At 38.8% G+C, this 24,029-nt stretch overlaps 1 protein-coding gene across 3 annotated transcripts in view; it reads left to right on the top strand.

Annotated features, from left to right (window-relative positions):
- RERE (arginine-glutamic acid dipeptide repeats) overlaps nucleotides 1-24,029 on the top strand; it is a 407,198-nt gene that overhangs the window by 75,640 nt on the left and 307,529 nt on the right. The gene's annotated exons all lie outside the window — the stretch shown is intronic.

A 24,029-nucleotide genomic window follows, 5' to 3' on the forward strand; every position in this document is an offset into this window, starting at 1 on the left:
ATACTGAAACCCAGTTGATTTGGTGGTACCGCAATGGGGAGAGGAAATATTCTATAATCTTATGTTAATCTGTTTTTTAGTGGATCCTAAATTCATGGTCTGTGACCTTCAGAAGTTTCTTGGCCTTTTTCCCCTCCTTTTATGTTAAGACCAGAAGGTGAGAGGGAGTTGACAGGAGTTGACTAATTGCCTTTGCTCTGGTATCCCTTAGAGAACAGAACAGGCCTTTGTTATAGAGAATGCCCTGGGCTATTTCAAAATGGCCCAAATTACTAGAGGATTTTTCTTTAATCTTCATGGCATTTGGTTCCATCACTTCATGGCAAATAGAAGGGGAAAATCTGGAAGCAGTGACAGATTTTATTTTCTTGGACTGCAAGTAACTGCGAACAGTGCCTGCAGCCATGAAATTAAGACTGTCCTTGGAAGAAAAGCTATGACAGACCTAGACAGCATATTAAAAAGCAGAGGCATCACTTTGTCAAAAAAGGTCCATATTGTCAAAGGTATGGTTTTTTTCAGTAGTCAGGTATGGATGTGAGAGCTGGGCAATAAAACAGGCTGAGCGCTGAAGAACTGATGCTTTTGAACTGTGTTGTTGAAGACTTTTTTAAAGAGTCCCTTGGACTGCAGGGAGATCAAACCAGTCAATCCTAAAGGAAATCAACCTGAATATTCATTGAAAGGGTTGATGCTGAAGCTCCCTTATTTTGGCCACCTGATGTGAAGAGCCTACTCATTGGAAAAAATCCTGATGCTGGGAAAGATTGAAGGCAAAAGGAGAAGGGGATGGCAGAGTGTGAGATGGTTGGATAGCATCACTGACTCAATAGACATGAGATTGAGCAAACTCCAGAAGATAGTAGAGGACAAAGGAGTCTGGTGCACTATTGTCCATGGGGTTGGAAAGAGTTGGACATGACTTTGCAACTGAACAACAACAAAATTTTTAGTATGGAGTAGATAGCAGCTCTAATCCTTTTTTCTGCAATCCAACCCCTTTCCTGCACTTGTGCACATGACATACTTCTTAACATCTGTCTGGAAAAGACTCGGAATATTTGTTCTAGACCTGAAATTGACAGGGCCAGATAATATTTTAGCCTTTGCAGGCCATGTGATCTCCATTGCAACTACTGAGCTCTGTTCTTCTAATGAGAAAGCAGCCAACAATATGCAGTATTTTGACAAATGGATATGTCTGTGTTCCAGTAAAACTTTATTTTCAAAAACAGGCTCTGTTCCAGAGCTTATAGAAATTGTATTTTCATTTTTATATCCCAAAGGAGGCTATTATTAGTTACTGGATTGGAGCCGCTGGATAATTTTTATTAGATTACTTTCAAATGTAATAAGTTATAGTAGGTATTTTGTTGTGGAACATTGCATCTTAATTTTGGGTTTTTAATACATACATTTATGATGTTGAAAAGATACAGATTTTTTTTTCTTGAAGGTTTGAGTAGGGTTGCTACTTTATGGTCTTGTGAGAATCTAGATTAAAACAAGGAAAAACAAAACAAAACCCAGCCCCCAGTTATTTACTGTAACAGCTGAGACAATCTATACTACTAGTGGTGAACGGTGAAGCATGTCTTTTAATAAGTTCCTAAAGAATATTAGAAACTCTCAAGTTATGGTGTGTTATAGGTGCCCACAGAGTTATTAGGTTAGAGGGATGGTTTTAATTTACTAGGAGTCCTTGGTGTAGGTTGCTTCTTGCATGCTTAGAAAATGTGGATATTGGTGTTTGTGCTTTGCAGCTGATACAGGTCTTGGTTGCCACAGCTTCTCATTAGCTCCTTAAGATCCCTTTAGGGCTCTGGTTGCTTGGCTAGAGAAAGGGCAAGAATTGCTGGGAGTTGAGGACAGATGCAAACTGAGAAGCAGTCCCAGGGAGCACTGGCTATATGGGACCAAGGTTTGTGTGCTGTGTCAAAGGCATGAACTTCAAGTTTTGCTAAAGAGAACTCCTGGTAACTGGGCTAACTAGTATATGCTACACATCATCTTTGTTTTAGAAATCTCTGCAATTGGGATTAATTAAAAATTTAAAAATTTAAAAAATGTAAATTATAAAATTCTGTTTTGGATTCTTTGCTGTTCTTTACTGACCTTTAATAATGGTGGTAATTGAAATAGTATAGGTTTTAGTAAAGACTACTACCAATCCATTAAAAAAAAAGTCTGTGGTATTGGAATACTGAAAGCTTGCTTAATTAGAAAGGGTCGAATGGTTAGAATTTCATTATTACTAGTTTAAAAAGAATATCACAAGGAGACTCTAGAGGGCAGTATAATTCAGCTTGTTCATGCTTCTGGTGTTGAGCTTTGGAAAAACAATCCATGTGTTCTGAACTCTTTCCCCACCACACTGTGTCCCGATTTGGTAGAATGTGAGTTTTGGAAACAGTTCTCCCAGAGGTTTGGCTTAGAGAATATATCATAATTATTGGCCCTAGAGAATATCTGTGCTTGGTTTAAAACATATTGGCTTAAAAAAACTGAAATTCTCTTACTGATTCAACTAAATTGAATTGAATTTGCTTTTCAGGCATTTGTGAAACATTAAGCAAAATGAATGGTATATCTTGTGTTTTCAAATATTTTGGGTAGGAAGTAATATACCCTCTATTAGAGAGTTCAGACAAGTGAGAAGAGTTTGACTTATTCTGACAGTTTTTTAAACATTTCTTGAAAGCGGAAAGTTGAATGCTTGATTGGCAAATGTCTGAATCAAGGTTAAACTTTTCAAAACTCTTCAAATGTTTGTATTTACCTAGATCCAAAGGTCAGTCATTATTTTTATCTAATTTTTAAACTTAACACATATTTTGGGGAAATTTGTATTTTTTTTTTGTACTCATATACGCATAAGTCATCAGGTAGGGGTTGAATCTGCACCCCCTGCCTTAGAAGCTGAAGTCTTAACCACTGGACCTTGAGGGAAGTCTCAGATTTGAGGTTTTAAACTATTAGTTGCTAATGTAGGAAATGGATTTTGTGATTGCATTTCCTGGTGTTATTACACTGTGGAAATTAGTATATTTAGTGGTTAAGTGTGACAGATGTACATTTGGAACTTGGAACTTTTAATTTTGACCTGATTAGAATGACCTTAAAAATGTACTTTTTTTTTTTAAGGTTTTCATTTTCTTTATCTAATCTAGGATAATTCAAGTTTTCCATTCATGATTGAAATGAATATGTTTGCTAGAGCACTGTGAAATTCTAGGATGAAAGGCCTTATGTAAGCGCAATACTACAAATTTAAGAAACATACCATTATGGGGATTCTTTTTCTAATATTTGTTCAGATTGATTTATAGATACTAACTAAAGTATCTTCTTTTTTTAAAAAAACTAATTTATTTTTAATTGGAGGATAATTGCTTAGTAATGTTTTGTTGATCTCTGCCATACATCAACATGAATCAGCTATGGGTATACATATGTCCCCTCCCTCTTGAACCTCCTTCCGACCCCATCCCACCCCTCAGGTTGTTATGGGGCACTCAGTTCCCTTCATCATCATACAGTAAATTCCCACCGGCCATCTATTTTATTAATACATATGGTAATGTTTATGTTTCAGTACTACTCTCTCAGTTCATCCTGCTCTCTCCTTCCCCTCACTGTTCACAAGTCTGTTTTCTATATCTGTCTCTCTTGCTGCCCTGCAAATAGGCTCATCAGTACCATTTCTCTAGGTTCCATATGTATGTGTTAATAAACAAGAGTATCTTCTTTTTGTCTTGTCTAGTTATTTATCTCCCCATTGATCTTTACTTAGTTTTGGAAAAATCTTTATTTCAACCTAGCTCTTTGGAAAGAAACAAATCAGAAATTATTTAAATGACAGTGTCCCCCACATTTTCAGTAATGTTGAAACTGAAATACATTTGGAAAAAAGGAAAATAGGCATGAGCACTGTGTATTAGATTTGATTACTGGTATTGGATAGCAGCTTCTTCACCTGTATTGTCACCTGAATGCATCTTTCTTCCATTTTAATCATGGAGAATAATATAAAATGCTCTTCATGTATATAAAATATATAACACATCAGAACTTTTACCTGAAATTGGTATTTAAAAATTTTCTAAGAATTTCTATGGTATATAGGTAAGCCAAAGAGCTTTTTTAAAAAATTATATGAAGTTACAAAGAATATTCCTTGGGGAAGAAGGTTTGAGGTTGAATATTTGTTTATGCTGTATCTAGAAATAGGAGCTTTAATATGTAGAGAAAGCAACTAAATCCTTGATTTTACAAAGGATTCAAGACATCTGTTTAATTCTCAAAATTTGAAATTAACAGACATTAATTTTTTTCGGTTTTATTCTAGCAAATTAACAGACTATTACTTTGGTGTAGATAGTATTACTCCTTATTTTTTTAAATGTAATTTGTCAAAGTCTTGTCTATTATGAAATATATATGAGAAATTTTCCTTAATCTAATTTTCCTTAATCTAAAATACAATTTATTTATTTTGTTCAACTTATATATTCTGTTCAATATATGCACTCAATTTATTACTCACACTTTTGAAAACTTTCCTGTATAGAATAACTCACCCCAGCCTTAGGAATAAATTTTAGTTACTGTTTTCTCCCGACTTCATCCAATCCATTGTTTTGGTTTCTCCAGTTTACCCATTTCTCAATATCATTTCTCCATTTTGTTGGTTTTGTGTTTGTTTTCTTTGATGGCAGTAGCTCCTTTTGCTCAGGAGAAAAGATTTCTCAAGTCTGATTATAAAATGTCTTGAATTGTCTTGTTTTACATGGATACACACCTTTGGTTTTACTTAAGAGAATCACGTGTTATGGTTATATGACAACCTCAGATCTGGGATATTTCATGAAATGGAGATGTCAGCTGGTCAACGCCAGCAGGAATTTACTTCCCAGATCCGGATCTGCCCATCAAAGTGTCCTTTCAATAATCACACCCCTTTTGACCATGTTACTGTCCACTTCTCTTTAATAACATGTTCTGTGAATCTCTGGCAGGAGCTAGAACGGGGCGGGCAAGCTTTTTCTGAAGAGGGCTAGATTATAAATATCTTGGGCTTTGTGGGCAGTATAGTTGAGTTGCAGCTATTCAACCTTGCCTTTGTAGCACAAAAGCATCCAAAGACACTATGCAAGTGAATGGATGTGACTCTTTCCAGTAAACCTTTATTTATGGACACTGAAATCAGATTTTACACAATTTTCATGTGCTATGGAATGTTCTTTTTTTGATTTGTCCCCCCTCCAACCGTTTATTATTATGGAAACCATTCTTTCATTTATCTGCTGTACAAAAGCCGACAGTAGGCTGTTTGACCCTTGATCCATGTTTTGTGACTCCCTGAGAAGCAAAGGAGGCACATAGAACTGGTTGCTTAATTTCATGCAGATATCCAGGGTTGCTTTTGTTACTATCAAAAATAAAATAAATGGGACTTCCCTGGTGGCTCAGTGGTAAAGAATCCGCCTGCCAGTATAGGGGGCATGAGTTTGATCCCTGGTCCAGAAAGATCCCTCATGGTGCAGAGCAACTAAGCCTGTGCGCCACAACTATTCAGCCTGTGCTCTGGAGCCTGGGAGCTGCAACTACTGAAGCCCTTGTGCTTTAGAACCTACGATCTGCAACAGGAGAAGCCCATGCGCTGCAATTAGAGTAAAGCCCACACAACAAAGACCCAGCACAGCCAAAAATAAATACATAAAAAATAAATACATTTCTTAATATGAGAGGAGATAGAAATGATGTCATTTTTAGTGGTAACTTCACCGTTTGGGTTTAGTTACAATAGAAGATTAAAGGTGGTTTTCTCCTTCACATATTAAATGTGGAAAATTGTGATGAGCTATGGAATAAAACTTTTCACTTAACCATTGTCAAAAGACTAGCATACACAAGAACTGCATATATTTGTTTGATATGAAGGTTTCATTTAAGGGAAAGAACTGTCTTCCAGGCTGTTTTAGCTTGTGGTTTTGATCTTATTGTGTTCTGTCCCTACCTGATGATTTGTGCAATCCGGTGATGATAATTCAGAGCTCAAAAGTCGGTTGTCTCTAATTTTTATGCTTTCTTAGTATTAGAGTTTTTGGTTTTTAAATCTGAAATAAAAACCAAACTGTTGTCTCTCCAGGTAGGCATTGCTTTCCTCCTCCTGCTTAAACTTAAAAGTACAGCCTGTTTGTTGGCTTTTGTCGGCACTGAATAGTGCCGGGACACTGCATATTTCACAGCAGACATTTCCCCACTTAACACTGTGAGCAGTTGGTTAATTTGAAGATCTGTTACTGCTGTTGATCCTTGCTATGACAAAAATCAATGTACACAGCACAGCCTGAATTAATAGGGCTCAAACTCATTAGGCCATGAAAATGGTTTAATCAACAGTGAGCCCTTTAAAGACCTTGTTGGAGAGTATTTTAAAACAAATTCAAGGGAAAAAAAATGGTTAGCACCTAAAATATTATTTGTTTCAGAGTTTATATTGTTCCTTTTTAGAATTCTCTTGAAGGACTTCTGGGGTTGTCCCTATGCTCTGTTTAGAGGGAAAAAACCCTATATTTGTATTTATTATGTTGGACCATAGCCATGCAATCTAATTACTCATCTCTTAGTAAAAGCCCTTTCAGACACTGAAACACACTTTGTTTATTCATCCTTATTTCTCACCAGAGGGTATGTTCTGGATGAGTATTTAGATTTTTTTCCTCTGGGTTCTCCTTCTGCAGTTTCAGCCTTCTCTGCATGCTCACCCTTACTTCCTCCCCGACCTCATTCAATTTGGTGTAATGGTTGTCTGATTTGATGTTTGTGGGGTGTTCAGGATTTGATGGCTGCCTTAGTGTGAATCAGCGATCCCTTCTAAGCATTTTTTTCCTCATGTGAAAGTTCTTATTGGGTTGAACTGTGGGTAGTTTGTGAGAGGTAGCTAAGGATCAAAGAAGAAACCTATATTGACTGATAATAAATTGAATTTCCCTGTTAGATAGCTTTTTATTTTGGGGTGCAGAGCCTGAGTTTAAGTCCTGGTTCTGAAATGTCCCAGCCACATGGCTTTCTTGGACAGATGTCATTTAGTACCTTTCTTGCTGTGTTTGTTCATTTATAAAATGGAGAGAATGATAGTAGTCATTGTTTAGGGATAGTGTCATGTATGTAATGTACTTAGAGTAATCCTGAGCACCTGGTTAGCACTCAGTAAATGCTTGTATTATTGCCATCATCATTACAGTTTGGATGAAAAACAGCTAATGTGAATATTAAGCAGGAGAAGGACATTATCAGGATTGGCTTTTGGAAAGATAGCTTTAGTAGGTGAGAGGAAGTTGGATGCAGGGCCAGGTGAGCAATGGTAGAGACAGTAAGGCCAGTGTTAAAGGTTGAATTACATCCATTCCAGATTAGCATGTTCAAGACCTAACCCCATAGCTCATTGTGTGTTAGTTGCTCAGTCATGTCTGACTGTTTGTGATCCCATGGACTCCAGGCTCCTGTGTTCATAGACTTTTCTGGGCAAGAATACTGGAGTGGGTTGCCATTTCCTTCTCCAGGGGATCTTCCTGACCCAAGGATTGATCCTGGGTCTTCTGCATTGCAGATGGTTTCTTTACCATCTGAGCCACCTATGTATGTATATATAATTATCTTCATGAATGTCCCCCAAGGACACAAAATACTGCTGGACTTACAGTTGGCATTCAGAAAATATTTGAATGATAGGTGTAACTTTATTCAAAAATACCATCATTGGCATCATTGTGATGTCAGCTAATTTTTAATTCATCATTTACTAGGTTCCAGGCATGGGGGCAAGTTTTGTTTTCTTTTTTTTCATTTATTTTTATTAGTTGGAGGTTAATTACTTTAAAGTACTCTAGTGGTTTTTGCCTTACATTGACATGAATCAGTCATGGATTTACATGTGTTCCCCAAGTTTTGTTTTCTTGAATAGGAATCCTACTTAATTTTGACAGTAAATATAGTATATTGTTAATCTCATGTTGCAAATCATAAATACACGTGATGAGACAGCCAGGACTGAATATTTAAGTAACTTGCCCCAAATGTGCTCTTATTTGGAAATGGGACCATTCCAGTGTAGTTAGTTAAGAAGAGAGTGAGCCCAGATCCAACATGCATGGTGCCCTTGGTGGTTGGTGGTTTAGTTGCTAAGTCATGTCCGACTCTTGTGAGCCCATGGACTGTAGCCCACCAGGCTCCTCTGTCCATGGGATTTTCCAGGCAAGAAAACTAGAGTGGATTGCCATTTCCTTCTCCAGGGGATCTTCCCAACCCAGGAATCGAACCCAGGTCTCCTGCATTGCAGGCAGATTCTTTACTGACTGAGCTATGAGGGAAGTTCATGGTGTCCTTATTAACTGGGAAATTGAGGCACAGAGATAAACACAAAGGAGGAAAATGATGTGGAGGGACACAGGCCATCCACACACCAGAGAGAGGGGACTGGGACAGACCCTTCCCTTACAGTTTTCAGAAGCCCACCCTATGGACACCTTGACCTCTGGTTTAGAGATTAGAGATTGAAGATTTTCTATTGTTTGAGCCCCTCAGCTTGTGGTACTCTGAGGGCAGAGACCTGGGAAACTGATACAACCAGTTAGGGAGATGGTGACATTCTGAACTGAGGCAGTGGTGGTGGTCTTGAGGAGAGGGAGACAGAGGTGTTTAAAATGCAGAACCAGTGTGTGCTGTGCGTTAAGTCACTTCAGTGGTGTCTGACTCTGCGATGCCATGGATTGTAGCCTGCCAGACCCTTCTGTCCCTGGGGGTTCTCCAGGCAAGAATACTGGAGTGAGTTGTCATGCCCTCCTCCAAGGGATCTCTCTGACCCAGGGACTGAACTTGAGTCTCTATGTCTCTTGCTTTGGCAGGCGGGTTCTTTTCCACTAATGCCACTTGGAAAGCCTGAGGAACCAGTAATCCTTAGTAACTGGTAGACTGTGAGGAGGTGGGAGAAGTAAGAGATTGTTTTACTTGAGTGGATGATGCTAACCATTAAGTGACACTGAAAATACTGAGGAAGAAAAGGTGTGAGGAACGGAGTTGGGTTTGACGTGCATGTAGGACCTTGAGGGTGGGGCCAAAGCAGGCGGTTGGATGATTCTGCACCTGAAGTTCAGGAGGGAGGTTGGGTCTGGATCTGTTAATGATCATTTATGGAAGCAGGACTTGAGGACTTTGGGGGGAAATTGCTTAGAGTGTACAGTGAAATCTCTGAAGACAGCATGTAACTAGGTTCTCTGAGGAATACTCAGATTTAAAAGTGGCAGGCAAAAGAGGGGTGGTTGTAGAACAGAAAAAGGTGTTGACTAGAGACTTTCAACAGGATGGTGCTTAAATGGGAGGACGTACATTAGTATGTAGCATTGTTTAGGTGATGTTGTCACAGTGCTCAGCAGCCCATCTGTAGGAGCTGATATTTTTTGTGCTTATTAAGTGTCAGTTCCTGTGCCAAGATTTCATATGCATTAGATTATTTAACCTTCAGTACAACTCTAAGCTAGGTATTATTATTCTTATAGATGTGGCAACCGACACATGGAATAATTAATTAATTTTCCTCAGATTACACAGGGAGTAGGCTGTATAGTTGGAATTTAAATCTAGGTGGGCTGTCTCCTGAACCTGAATTCTTACATACTGACCAGGATGCCTCCTAACCCAGAAGCAGGTTGAAGATTTTCTGGCTAGATATGAGGCAGGAGCAAAGGACGCTGAAGGATGAGAATGCTAGGAAGAGCAGTGGAATACAAATGGAATGTTCACTTTTGTGTCAGAAATAGTGGTTGGGGTTCTCATTGAAAGCCAGGAAGCTGGTGGGAAAGATTGAGGTTGCAGGAAATGTGCTGGCAAAAGTTACATGGACCTATGGCCTCTCTTACTGGTTATAACTAATGCTTGAAGCCGAAGCCTGAAACAAGAGCTTAAAATATTTTTTTCCAGGTTTCTGTGCTAACCTCCTCAACTTGTAGAAGTGAGCAAATGGAATTAAATATATTGTGATTTTGATGGAAATAATTTGAGGAGTAAGGCAGAAAACTTTCTTGTAGAAATATTGTATATCTCTGTTCAAGTTCTCAGTGAAGTATGTATGTATGTATGTATGTATATATATATATACACACACACACACATATTTGCACACATATGAAATGTTTATAAGACAAATACAGTTGTTTTGTTTATGACATCCTATGTGTTTTTTCTTAAATTTATTCCTAAGACTGTTGTTTGTATTGTGAACCCCTGCCCTGAATTTCTAGTCGATGTGCTTGAGTTTTATTTATTGCATAGTAACATTACTAAACTCTTATTCTGATACTTTTCTAGTTTATTATCTTAGGATCATTCCCAGATAGGCAGTCATATTTTCTGCAGATAGTAATTGTCTGTCTCTCTCTTTTTAAACCTCTTTTTCTTATCTTACTTCAGTTAACTGGAACTTCCAAAAATAATGTTAAATTAAAAAAAGCGGGGAGGGGACTTCCCTGGTGGTCCAGTGGGTAAGACTCCATGCTTCCATGCAGGGGGTGTGGGTTCTACCCCTGGTGTAGGAACTAAGATCCCAAGTGCCATGTGGCATGGCCAAAAACAAATAAAAAACAGAAATAATGTTAAAGGTGGCGCTAGTATACATCCTTGCTTTATTCAGGGTTCCTCTAATATTTCATATTCGTAATGATGTTGGAATATTGGCTTGAATTGTAGCTTTAAAATCATGGGAGTTTTTTTTTTTTTTTAAAAAAACGGCCAATTTTATCAGTTACGTTTCTGGCAAGGCTTCCTTTAACAGAAATAATCTTCATCTCTGCCATTGTGTGCCATTGTGTGGCACTCTTGGCTGAATTAAGGATGGACTTTGATGATTTCCTGAGGGAAAAGTTTCCCACTTAGCCAGTTCTCTGACTGCTGCATCTGTGTCATTTAGCAAGGCAAGCTCATGTGTCATGAGCTGGATGTTCATGAAGTCTCCCTGGAAAGACAGGATGACTCTCTCCAAGTAGTTCATTTGGATGAAGTTGACTAAATCCATTCAAATCTGATACATCAGTGCCTTTGTACCCAAAGCTAGCCAAATTACTCGACCAGGGACTGCTGCCGTGACCTGGAATCAGGGTTTCCAGTACAGGAACAGAAGTAGCTTGTCTCCTGCACCACAGACTGATGGGTCAGAGCTGAGGCCTTTGTGTCTTGCTTGATGGCAGCCTCATCATTTCCTCGAAGGTTCAGAGAGTGGAGGATGGGGATGTTACTTGCCCTGAACTGTGCTGAGCACTGTGACTTCTTAATCAAAGCAAAAACTGGCTCAAACTATCGCTTTCCCCAAAGTTTAATTTCATTCTTTAGCATCAGTGGGCTGTTTAAGAAGTTTGCAGTGTTTGAGGGACAAGGCAGGTGGTTAAGTTCTGTGGCCCACCTTTTTAAGAAGAAGGTATAAAGGAAAGTAAATTTTGCAAGTTTCCTATTTGCTGAAGATTCTTCTTTAATAGAGTACTCCCTACATTTGTAGGAGGTTTTCTTTTCTTTTCTTTTCTTTTTTCCTCCTCTTCATTTTGTTCTTGCTCAATTGTGAGAAATAGTACTATGTACCAAATAATGGATATGCAGATACTTGTTTTTGGCAATACCATGTTCCAAGGTGGGAAGTATGAAATACCCTTTTTGAGAGACCTGGTGATTTCCATGAGGAATTGTGGAATTTGTTTCCATTCAGTAACTTTCAAGAAGAGTGGGTGAGGAAGCTGAGCCTCAGTTTTTTTGATTTATATTTGAATTGTGAGATTTTCTGTTATTATACAGTTCATTTAGTCAGTTAAGTTAAAACATACAAAAGTGCTTTGGAACTGACTTATTTTGTTATGACTCTCCAGAGGACTTGGGTCTGCTTTGTATAATCTGAATCCCTTTCTCAACTCTAATATTCTTCTCTTTTTACTTAGGCATTTTCACCAAATATTATAGTAGCCTTAAGATATACTGTGTGGGTGGATTTTAGTGAGGCAGAAACCTGAAAAATACCAAAGAAAGATGAGGTGAGACAATTGAATGTGCTAGGGAGAGTGTTAAGGAGATGGCTGGCCTTTGCTGGACCTGGAGTTACCTGAGGCCATTAGAGAGCATTTGATGGCTGTTGTTGAACCTATCAAGTTATAAACCCAGCAAGTTGGCTCTCCCTTGGAGTAAGTGGGAAGCTGTCCTGAGGATGGAATGGACCTCAACAAATAAAGATGGTTGAGACTTAAGTAAGTGGCTTAGAATTTGTTGCCCCTTCTTCTTTGCCTCTAAGCTGTACACAGTTGAGTATTTTGTGATCCATCTGTCATTTCTGTCCTCAGTTGTGTCCCAGAGGAGCTGCCTGCCCCCTTCTCCTGTTCTTTGACCCCTACCGGACTTGACACACATCATCTCAGCAGTGCCCTCCCCTCAGTCTTTCTTACCCACTTCATTCTACCTCAGGCAGTGCTTAGTGTCCATCTTTTTTTTCTCTTTTAATTTATCCTTGGTTATCTCAAGAAAATATTTCTTTACAAAACCTGACTCTGATTATGGCAGGTTAAATATAGAAAGTTGAACTAGTCATATCTGCACTAAGTAAGAGAAGGCTTTGCATTTACAAAGTAAAACCTGTTGTCAGAAAGAGCCTCTTCTCAGCCCTTGAAAATACCCAGAAGACCCATTTAAACCCTGTGCAAGTGTCAATATCTCCCCCTTTGTCAATTAAACATTTTTGCCTCAAAATAAATAGAAAATGACTTAATTCACTTCAAGAGTTTTACAGGTATCAACAGTATTGTTTCTGAAAAATTTTCACTGGAAAAATACAGTGAACTTCTTAAAGGATTTAGTAAGTTAGTGACCTGACCTAGAAATGTAACAATAATTTATAAAATGGTTTCTGTGGAAATGTGTAGTTTAAATTATGAATCCGCAAGTGAACTCATGGATCATACTGAGGTTATAAATTGAGAACAGCTTGTGTTTTATGTCATATCTAAAAAGTGGTCATGTTTTTACATCTTTCTCTGGAACCCTCCTCCAATTTAATCATCATCTAGTCCTGTTGATCCTGTAATCTTATCACATCTCAGTTAATAGTATCAAATCTAATTTTCACTCCCTTACTTAAAGCCTTTCGATGACTTCCACAGCACTCAGTGGGAGTGAATGCAAGGTGGCAGCGACCATAGCATGTCATGTCTTAGGAATCCTGCTTTATAAAATTAGCATGTGCAAAGAGACTGAACTGTTCTTAATATGTGATGATCATTCCACCTGTTAGTAAATGTGGTATAATCAGGGCCCTGGAACCTGAGTGATCACTTTAGCAGTTCTTTTTCCCTGGTCAGGGTAGAGTGGTGGGGTGACCAGTTTGTCCCTGGGACCTTTATTATTTTAAAATGAGAAATCCTGTGTCCTGAGACCCTCTCAATCCTGGGACAGTTGGTGGGAGAGAAAGGAAGAATGTGAATTTTCAAAAACTAAAATGTATTTTATTGAAGGATTGTTTATTTACAATGGTGTGTTAGTTTCTGCTGTATAGCAAAGTGGTTCATTTATGCATACATGTATAATCTCTTTCATGAAGAATGTGAATTTAAAAATTTAGTAGATATTTTCTTACTGCTGGGCCTTTTTGCACCTGCTGTTCCCTCAAACCAGAATGGGCTAGTTCCTTCTTCTTCTTTTAATTCTCATTTAATTGTTCCAAGAGCTTTCAGAAATAGGTTTAGCTTGCCTGGCTCTGGGTACTTACTATGCCTGTCCCAGAATAATACTGATCACTCCTGACTGTGGTTGCTTGTTCAATTAAGAAGGCAGAGCTGTGTGGGACACTGATGTGGCCCCCATGGTTGCACATTCGAATCACCCGAGGAGTTTTCTAAATTTAAAAAACAGTCCACACCTCCTGGCAGCCAAGATTGAGAATGATGAGTACTGAAAAGGGTATGACCCAGGTCAGGTGCCTCTTTCCTACCCAAGAGAAAGAGGTTTTAAGAAACGCTTGGATAGGGGAACAAAAACAAAACCCCCAAACCGTTCCATTTCAACCCTCCTACAACCTGGGGTTGTCTGTAATGCCTACAGAGAGTTCTCAGACTGTGTTGAGGGTCTTAGGAAAGCATGGCTCACAGGTGACAGAAGAATATATGGTTAGCTGTCCAAGCTATGGTAGCCTAGGGTAGTGGTCTTCAGAGTGGGGATGCTGCTTCTCCAAGGAACAAGATGTGCAAGATGATCGACCCATTGGGGTGCAGGAGAAGCAGCAAAAATCTTGTTTTAAAATTTTAGTAGCACCTGGATAAATTTCATGTACAGATATATGTATCTTGGGATGTGTGCTTCTTGTCTGCTCTTGCAGGTATGCAGTTACTTTAAGAACACTCTTGGAACTTCCCTGGCAGTCCAGTGGTTGGACTCCATGGTTCCAGTGCAGGGGGAATGGGTTTGAGCCTTGGTTGGGGAGATAAGATCTGTGCCCCTCAGCACGGCAAAAACAAAACAAACAGCCCCTCCCTCCCTAAACCCCACACTTCTATAATAGTCTGTGAGGTCCTCTCTGTTCTTATTATTAGTTCATCTTCATCTCCCTGCCCAGTTCCTCTGGCCCTTTTGCTGTTACTTAAACACTGCTGAACATACTAGCCTTTGCCCTGGAGATTCTGACTGTCTGGAATGCCCTTCTCCAAGATCCCCTTGGAGCTTTAGGCTAACTGCCTGACATCCTTAAAAGGTTTGCTCAGGTGTCATTTCGGCACGAGTCCTAGCTTGAGCACCATTTTTAATGTGGTAGCCGGTGCCCTGCCCCCTGCACACTTAGCCGTGCTCTAAGGTTTTTCTCCCTTATTAGCACATTGGATACACTGTAGTATATCTATGGTCCTCTGTTTCTCCCTGCAGAACATGTGGCCAGGACTCTCTTTTTGCTTTGTTCACAGGTGTGTTCCAAATACTTGTAAGAACAGTGTCAGTTCGATACATTTTTGTTGACTGATTAAAGCATCTGACACATAGTAGGCTCAGTAGGGTTTTTTTTTTTTTTTATGGCATGAATAAAATATTTAGGAAGTTCAGGAATACAAAAAATGAATAAAACATGCTTTTTGCCCTTAAGTAGTTCCAGGTAGCAGTGGAGACCAATATGTAAGAAAATAACTTTAAACCTGTGAGAATTGTAGCAGTAGAATATGTGGAGGGTTAGAGAGGTGGCAATAAGTTGTGGTTAACTCTCCGGGGGTGGAGATACTTAAAAATCAGAGCCCCTGAAAGGGATGAGTGTAAATTTAAAAGCCTTAGCCATGCAGGAACCTGCATAAACCCAGAGCTTGTTTGTCCAACGTGAAATGAGGAGGAAGATTCCTAACATCAAGATTACTATTTTATTTTTTGTTTTTAAAGAATAAGATTAGTAATAGTCCCCTCTTGGAGAAGGATCTCGTAGAAATTTTCAAATGCATAGTTTTTTCCTGGGCAAGGTATTAACCAGAGTGCTTCTGTACACAATATCCACCAACTCTTAGTTCCTTTCCCCCTGTTTCATTCTGTACTTTCCAAGCCTTGGGCAAATCATAATTATTTCAAGCAATTGATCAGTCAATAAATATTTATTTGTTAAAAACTCACTGTGTATCTAGCACTCTAATTAGAAAAAGAGCAGCATCTCTTTATGAAAATATGTTGGGGTGGAAATTGCTTTGTTGTTTGTTCAGTCACTCAGTCAGGTCTTACTCTTTGCAGCCCCTTGGACTGCAGCACACCAGGTTTCCCTGTCCTTCATCATCTCCCGGAGCTTGTTCCAACTCTTGTCCATTGAGTTGATGATGCCATCCAACCATCTTGTTGCTTACTGGAAATACATTGATCTCATGAAAACAACAGCAAAATCCTTGGCCAGTTAATTGTGCGCCCTACCCCCATCAAGGGTAAACATTTAAATAAGTGTTTTAGAAAAAGAAAATCAGAGGTTTTTAATCCATTAACGATAGATAGGCCTGCTTTTACTAGTCCAGAGGAAATGGAAAATTATTTGAATACAGTACTTGTGACTCTGTAGAGGCCCTTTCTTTGATAGACACATGTCTTTTCTCTAGCTTGAAGCAGATTGGCACATCTCCATTGTTTGTTCCTGTGTTTGTTTTAAGTAAACTGGTATTATTTTAATAATTTAATATGTTCTGCTTTGGTAGGTATGTAGAAGAGTGCCTGTTGGAAGTGTATCTATCTGCTCCTCCCCTCCTACCTCCACCCTTGTCTATAATATACCTTAGACTTCTTTGGGTATTTAGTAATACCTTGAGGACATAAATTGGGAGTACAAAGAATCACATCACTTAATTTTATCCAGATCTTTGGCTGGAAGGCTTAGACAATAGCATGTTGACATTGCTTGCCTCTGTATGCCACTGCAGTCTTGGTCCATGGGATGAGGAGGACTGAGAGGGAGGAGCCAAAGAATAGGCTTCCTACTGAGACAGGCACTGCCTGTTGTGATGGTTGCTCTGCTTGCAGGACTCAGCTGAGTGCCTGTCCAGACACTCCTCCTACGTTCAAATAAAGTAGCAGCAGTGGTAACAGAATGAAAAGCAAAATGCTGCCTTTCCTGCCCTCTCTCGCATTCCTCCTCCCCACTTTTATTGAGTATTGTTCTTTATAAACAAATAATGAATTGCTAACCTTACTGAGCTCCTTGGAAGAAAAGCTATGACAAACCTAGACAGTGTATTAAAAAGGAATATTACTTTGCCAACAAAGTTCCATATAGTCAGAGCTATGGTTTTTCTAGTAGTCATGTACATATGTGGGAGTTGTACCATAAAGAAGGCTGAGTGCCGAAGAGTTGATGCTTTTGAACTGTGGTGTTGGAAAAGACTCATGAGAGTCCATTGGACTGCAAGGAGATCAAACAAGTCAATCCTAAAGGAAATCAGTCCTGAATATTCATTGGAAGGGCTGATGCTGAAGCTGAAGCTCCAGTACTTTGGCAATCTGATGTGAAGAGCTGACTCATTGGAAAAGACCCTGATGCTGGGAAAGATTGAGGGCAGGAGGAGAAGGGGATGACAGAGGATGACATGTGAGATGATTGGATGGCATCACTGACTCAATGGATAGGAATTTGAGCAGACTCTGGGAGATAGTGAAGGACAGGGAAGCCTGGTTTGTTGTAGTCCATGGAGTTGCAAAGAGTTGGACACGACTTAGTGACTGAACAACAACCTCCCAGTGCATGAGACGTTGGTTTAATTTTGGGTTGGGAAGATCTTCTGGAGAAGGAAATGGCAACCCACTCCAATATTCTTGCCTGGGAAATACCATGGACAGAGGAGGCTGGTGGCCTCAATCCATGGAGTCGCAGAGAGTCAGACATCACTTAGTGACTGAACTACAATGGGGCGATTTAGGCCCAGGCTGATTGTTTTCATCGGTTTCTTACTGATGAGTCCATGTGGAGTTTGTGCTCACAAACTCACAGTGTTCATTAGAGCATTTCTTGTGGGCCCTGCACTTGGCTCAAGGCTTTGCTTGAATCATTTCATCATTGTGATAATCACATGTAGGAGGTACTGTTATAGTCACATTTTACACATGAGCGTATACTTGTCCAAGAACACTCTGTGAGTGAATTTTGGAGCAGGGACAGTGTTGGCCATCTGACTCCAGAGCTGGCACCTTTCACCATCAGACTGAAGTACCAGATTCTGGACAGCTTGGTCAAGAGCTGGGTCTGAAATGTTGCCTCCTGCTCTTAGGGGAGCAGGTGAGGAGAGAGCCTCACTCACTACTAAGATCCCCTTGAAAAATACCTGGAATTCCTTCTCACTGCTGGTGAAAGAACTGTGCTAGCCCCCAGAGCCAAAGACAGTTCAGTTGACTTGGTACCCTGTTGAAGGTCAGAGGTGATTGACTTCCACCATTGCTTTTTTCTCATGAACTCCAAGGCCGTTCTGCTTTTACCCATCCAGCTGGCTTGACTTTCTGAATTTTGTGACTCTTCAGTGTGGAAACAGGCCCACTGCCTCAGCTGGTGGGGACTGAAAAGCAGCAGGGGGAGAGACTGCTTTTTCATCTGACCTTATTTCTTAAGAAAGTCTGTAAAACTGTAGAAATCTGACAGCTTTAGAATTTATAATTTTAGGAATTTATGTGAAAGGCCAGTACTCCCTAAGGTAAGCTCACTTCTTTTCCTTTCATGTGCCATACCTGCTCTTGTTCTCATTCTCACACTCTGAGCAAAGAAATGGAGGTTATAGCAGGGGCAGTATTAGTAAAACAGATGTTTCATACTTGAAATTGGATGCACTTAACGGTCTTATGTGTTAACCACTCTTAACAACTGTGTTTACTATTGAAACTGGAAATACAGATTTGATTATAGCTTAACCAGCTTTATTTTTGTACTGTTCTCCTGTAAATGGATTATTTTTAGTTTAAATTTTTGCTGCAAGCCCTTTCCCACTACTTAATTGACTCTTCAGTCACCACTTGCAGTACACATGTCAGCATTCCCATGGACGCTAAGCACACACAATGTAGTTGGCACAAAGGCAGGTTCTCTGTGAATTACTGGACTCTTTCGCTTGCTTTTAATGCTGAAAGTGGGGTCCTTTCTGATTTCCTTCTAGTTTTCTAATGGAAATCTAGGGAGTGTATGTCAGTCTCCCTTTAAAGTTTATCCTAATAGCTCTTGGTGGTCATCCTAAAATTACTCTTCTGAAAAGTAGCAGATTGCAAGTGAAACGGTGTCCCAGTAGTATTTGTTTTGCTGCCGCCTAATGATACCTCTGTTTGAGTCACCGATTACTTCCAGAACATAACCTTTAAAGTGGGTTCCCACGTCTTAATTTGCCACTTGGCACATTTAGTTCTCACAAACTAGAAGCAAATTTTGTTTCATGAGAAACTGCTTGCCAAGCTTTAATTTAGGTCTTCTTAGAGGATTATTAATGAACTTGTGAAGGGTATGTGAATACTTCTTAGTGACGAAACAGTGGCATTAAAATTCAGCACTATTATCAAGAAAAGAGAAAGCGTGGTGTTTGGGAGATACTGAAAAACACCACTGTTAACATGATGATAAGCTTGCAGTTTTGCCTCTAACTAGTATTTGAAAACATTCTCTATATTCCTTTATCAGTCTTATTCTCTTTTAAGAAAACTTTTAGCTGTTTATAGAGCATATCTTTGAATAAACAAATGGGTAAAGTGCTTAAACATTGTTTAGAAAATTTATGTTAAATTCTTTGAAACTAGATAATGTGTTTGTACTTTTGCTTTTATGGCATTTATCTTTTAAAAGCTTTTACTATAGGTAGTGATATGTTTCTCATTTTATGTATACTAAAATTATAGTGATTGAATTTGGTTGTTTTATCATTCATTTTTTGATTTCTTGGATTGTTTCTGTGTTTTTCCTTTAAAACACAAAAAACTGAGTTTTTGTTGTTTAAATGTTGTGCCTAAATTTCAGGAATCTTGCCAGCAGGTGGCAAAATGTAGTACACCTTTCTGTATGAAGGAAAACAGATTTCAGTTCTGTTTCATGTGTATTAGGATCTATCTTTCAGCTTCTTTGGCTGGATTTCTTTCCCTCCCGCCCTCTGAAATTTGCAGCTATGTTCACCAGATGACCAGAGTACATCCTGAAACTTTACTGGTATGTGACGGTGAATTTCTTAAATTACTAAGGTTTTCAGCAGCATTTTTGTTAATGTTTGTCTTTCAGCAGCATTTTGTTACCTTCAATTTAGGTAATATATATACATGGACTTAATGAATCAATTGTGGTACACGATTTATTCATTAATTTTTTTTAACACTTTCCTCTTCCATCCTTGGGTCTTAACTTCCCAGAGAGCCCACTGTAATTTTTTAAAGCATTTCTTTTGTTAACTCAGTTTTGAGAAAGGATATGCTTATGTTTTTATTTTATATTTTAGGTATTATTTGCTGACCTTGCCCAATGAGAGATGAGGGTTTATCCTTTTTATATCACCTACTTTGTCTTCCTTCATCTTCCTAATGCAGTTAAATGCAGTTTGTAATTAAATCATAGAATATTTCTGTTACAATGACAATGTATATATTATTATAGCTGAAGCACATATTGTATTATGATTTAATTTTCTTTCATGTACAACATCATCTTCTTTGCTACTAATAATTCATTTCTTTCCCCCGACTCCATGTACCTCCTGCCTCTTGGTTTGTTCCTTTGCTTAATTTTGTAGATTCCTACCTTGAAATCAGCATCATAGTTTCCAACAATACTATATAAAATTCCTTTCAATGTAATGGAAACTATAGGATACCTATAAATCACTCTTGGTGATATCCCTCCTGGAACCCCTTCTCTTGATTTAATGTCTAGAACTGCCACATGGCTGTTGGAAGGGGTCTTCCTTTTTGTGTCACTCTGGATATCATCTTAGAGGCTAGTTTTTGTAGTTTTTTTTTTTTTTTTTTGGTGGAGGGGTTCCTTTTCATTTGTGAAATAACTTCCTAAGAAACAATATCTAGAAAGTAAATGTTTCAAGGCTGTGCATGTCTGAAAATCCCTTTATTTCTTACTCATGCTTGATTCATAGTTTGGTTGGATATAGAATTTTAGGTTGGATACTATTTTTCCTCAAAATTTTGAAAGCATTGCTTTATTGTCTTCAAGTATTCAGGGAAAAAAAAGCCTGATCAGTATAGCATGTACACTAAACTGAAAACTAGGCTTAAGTTGTTATTAAAGGAGTGCCTTTTGAAAGTTAAGGAGGACACCTAGTTGGTTGAAAGTGAATATTGCTCAGTCATGTTCGACTGTTTGTGACTCCATCGACTATAAAGTTCATGGAATTCTCCAGGCCAGAATACTGGAGTGGGTAGCCTTTCCCTTCTCCAGGGGATCTTCCCAACCACCAGGAATTGAACCCAGGCCTCCCACATTGCAGGCAGATTCTTTACCAGCTGAGCCACCAGGGAAGTCCAAGAATACTGGAATGGGTAGCCTACCATTTCTCCAGTGGATCTTCCCAACCCAGGAATTTAACCAGAGTCTCCTGCATTGCAGGTGGATTCTTTACCAGCTGAGCTAACAGGGAAGGAATGCCATTTTAGTTCCATATGTTAAAAGAAGGTAGTTTAATCCCCTATAGCTATATTGTGGAGGTAAACATTAAAAGTGTTAAGGTAGCTGCAACTGTCAAGTAGAAGATAACTTTTTAATTTCCCTTCTTGACACACCTCGGGGTAAATGACAAACTTTTGTGGTAATAACACTTTATGTTCATATTTTAAAGTATTTTATCTTGATATTATGATTTTCTAAGCAGTGCCTTTTAGAAGCCGAATGGATTTTAAATGACAGGATACATATAATAATATATGGAATTTTGCCTTAAAGTTTTTGTGAAATAACATTTAATTCTGGTTGGGAGGGATAAATTGGGAGATTGGGATTGACAAATACACACTACTATGTATAAAATAGATAATTAATTCAGACCTCTTGTATCACACAGTCCTTCTCAATACCCTCTAATTACCTATATGGGGGCTTCCCTGTGGCTCAGATGGTAGTGAATCTGCCTGCAATGCCGGAGACCTGGGTTGGGAAGATTCCCTGGAGGATGGCATGGCAACCCACTCCAATATTCTTGCCCGGAGAACCCCATGAACTGGTGGGCTATAGTCCATGGGATCGTGAAGAGTCGGACATGACTGAGTGACTAAGCACAGCACAGACCTATGTGGGAAAAGAATTTTAAGAAGAGTTGATATGGACTTCCCTGGTAATCCAGTGGTTAAGAATCCACCTTGTGATACAGGGGACACAGGTTTGACCCCTTGTCTGGGATGATCTCATATGCTGAGAAGCAACTAAGCCTGTGGTCTACAACTGAAGCACACAGCACTTTAGAGCCCGAGAATGAAAACTACTGAAGCTGGAGCACCTAGAGCCTGCAACAAGAGAAGACACCACAGTGAGAAGCCCGTGCACCACAACTAGAGAGTAGCCCCTACTTGCTGCAACTGGAGAAAGTCCTCATGCCTCAGTGAAGACCCAGCACAGCCAAAGAAAAATAAATAAGAATGGATATATGTTTATCTGGTTCACTTTGCTGTACAGTAGGCACTAAAACATTTTGAACCAACTATACTCCAATAAAAAGATGCTTGCTCCTTGGAAGAAAAGTTATGACCAACCTTGACAGCATATTAAAAAGCAGAGACGTTACTTTGCCAACAAAGGTCTATCTAGTCAAGGCTGTGGTTTTTCCAGTAGTCATGTAATGATGTGAGAGTTGCACTATAAAGAAAGCTGAGTGCCGAAGAATTGATGCTTTTGAACTGTGGTGTTGGAGAAGACTCTTGAGAGTCCCTTGGACTGCAAGGGGATCCAACCAGTCCATCCTAAAGGAAGTCAGACCTGAATGTTCATTGGACGAACTGATGTTGAGGCTGAAGCTCCAATACTTTGGCCACCTGATGCGAAGAACTGACTCATTTGAAAAGACACTGATGCTGGGAAAGATTGAGGGTGAGAGAAGGGGACGACAGAGGATGAGATGGTTGGATGGCATCACCGACTCAATGGACATGAGTTTGAGTAAACTCCAGGAGTTGATGATGGACAGGGAGGCCTGGCATGGAGTCCATGGGGTCACAAAGAATCAGACACGACTGGGCGACTGAACAGAACTGAACTGATACTCCAATAAAAATAAAAATCCCTTAATTACATATGAAATAGAATTCACAAATGATAAAACAATTATTTTCCACACAGTTTATTGTGTTGATAAAGCCATTTTTAAAATTGCTAAATAAAGATTAGAATCATGAAACTGGATATTTTATATAAAATATAAATAAAATATCTTTGATGTTGGATATGTTAGGAATTTTTAAAAAAGCTATAATGGCTTTAAAAGCAAAAACCAACCATTTTCTTGAAGATAAAAAGTTTTTTAGTTAATCTGCGCTGATTTGGTTTTTTAGCAGGAATTTTCATTTAAGAAAGATGGTGATTCTTATATTTGTTTACAATAATTAATATGATATAAATGAGGTAATCAACAGAAAACACATATTAAATGGCAAGTGTCAGTTCTTTTTTTTTTTTGCAAGTGTCAGTTCTTAACCCAGTTGCTGATTGTTGCTAAGTGGTTGTCTTAGTGTTGGTTACTATGGCTTTCCTCTTGCCTTTATAAATGATCACGAAAGATAAACTGTTTCTCATCCTACACCTAGCTCCTATGTACTGTTGAAAGAGAGGTATCTAAGATTTATAGTTCAGGTTCTATAACAAGTCTTATTTTAGGATAATGCGCTTTTCTAGTTGTTTGGGCACCTTTTTGGCTTTTTCCTCAGGGATGTTAATCTTTGGCTGAAAAGAATAAACTCTAGTTCTCCATAACACCTGACTGCAAACTGCAGCCATAAAGCCTTAGACTGTTAAAACAAACATTTCTCAACCTTATAGCAGAGACTTCCTGTTTTTAAAGCTTTTCTGACCTTCCTAAGAAAAAGACCAATACCGCTGAGGTTACATCCTGTGGTTATTATCATTAAAAAAAAAAAAACAAAAACTATTGCATTTTTCTCAAGTGTATAAATGATTAATGCACCAAAAAAATGTAGATAGCACTGGACAGTGCTATCTTTGCTAGGCCTTCAATAAAAGATAATAGAACCTAGTCAGCTTTTAATGCGTCTCTGTTTGTTCAAGGTCTGCTGTAATTGGAGTGTCAGGAAAATCTCACATTAAAGGGACCTACCCTATTCTGGGGAATTTGTAAAGGAAGCATTTGGCAGTCATTTCCTTTCACTTGTGAGAATGAACATGCTTTACATTATAATCGTTTAAACATAGAGTCTGGTGATGGGGCATGCATAGTTTTCACTGTAGAGTTAACTTGCTCTGAAGATTAGAGAGAATGTTCACTGTTTAGGTTTTATTGTTAGAATGAATCAAATGAAGTAAATGTTAGAAAGTTAGCCCATGC

Source organism: Muntiacus reevesi, chromosome 5 (genome assembly GCF_963930625.1).
Source record: "Muntiacus reevesi chromosome 5, mMunRee1.1, whole genome shotgun sequence".
Taxonomy (NCBI): domain Eukaryota; kingdom Metazoa; phylum Chordata; class Mammalia; order Artiodactyla; family Cervidae; genus Muntiacus; species Muntiacus reevesi.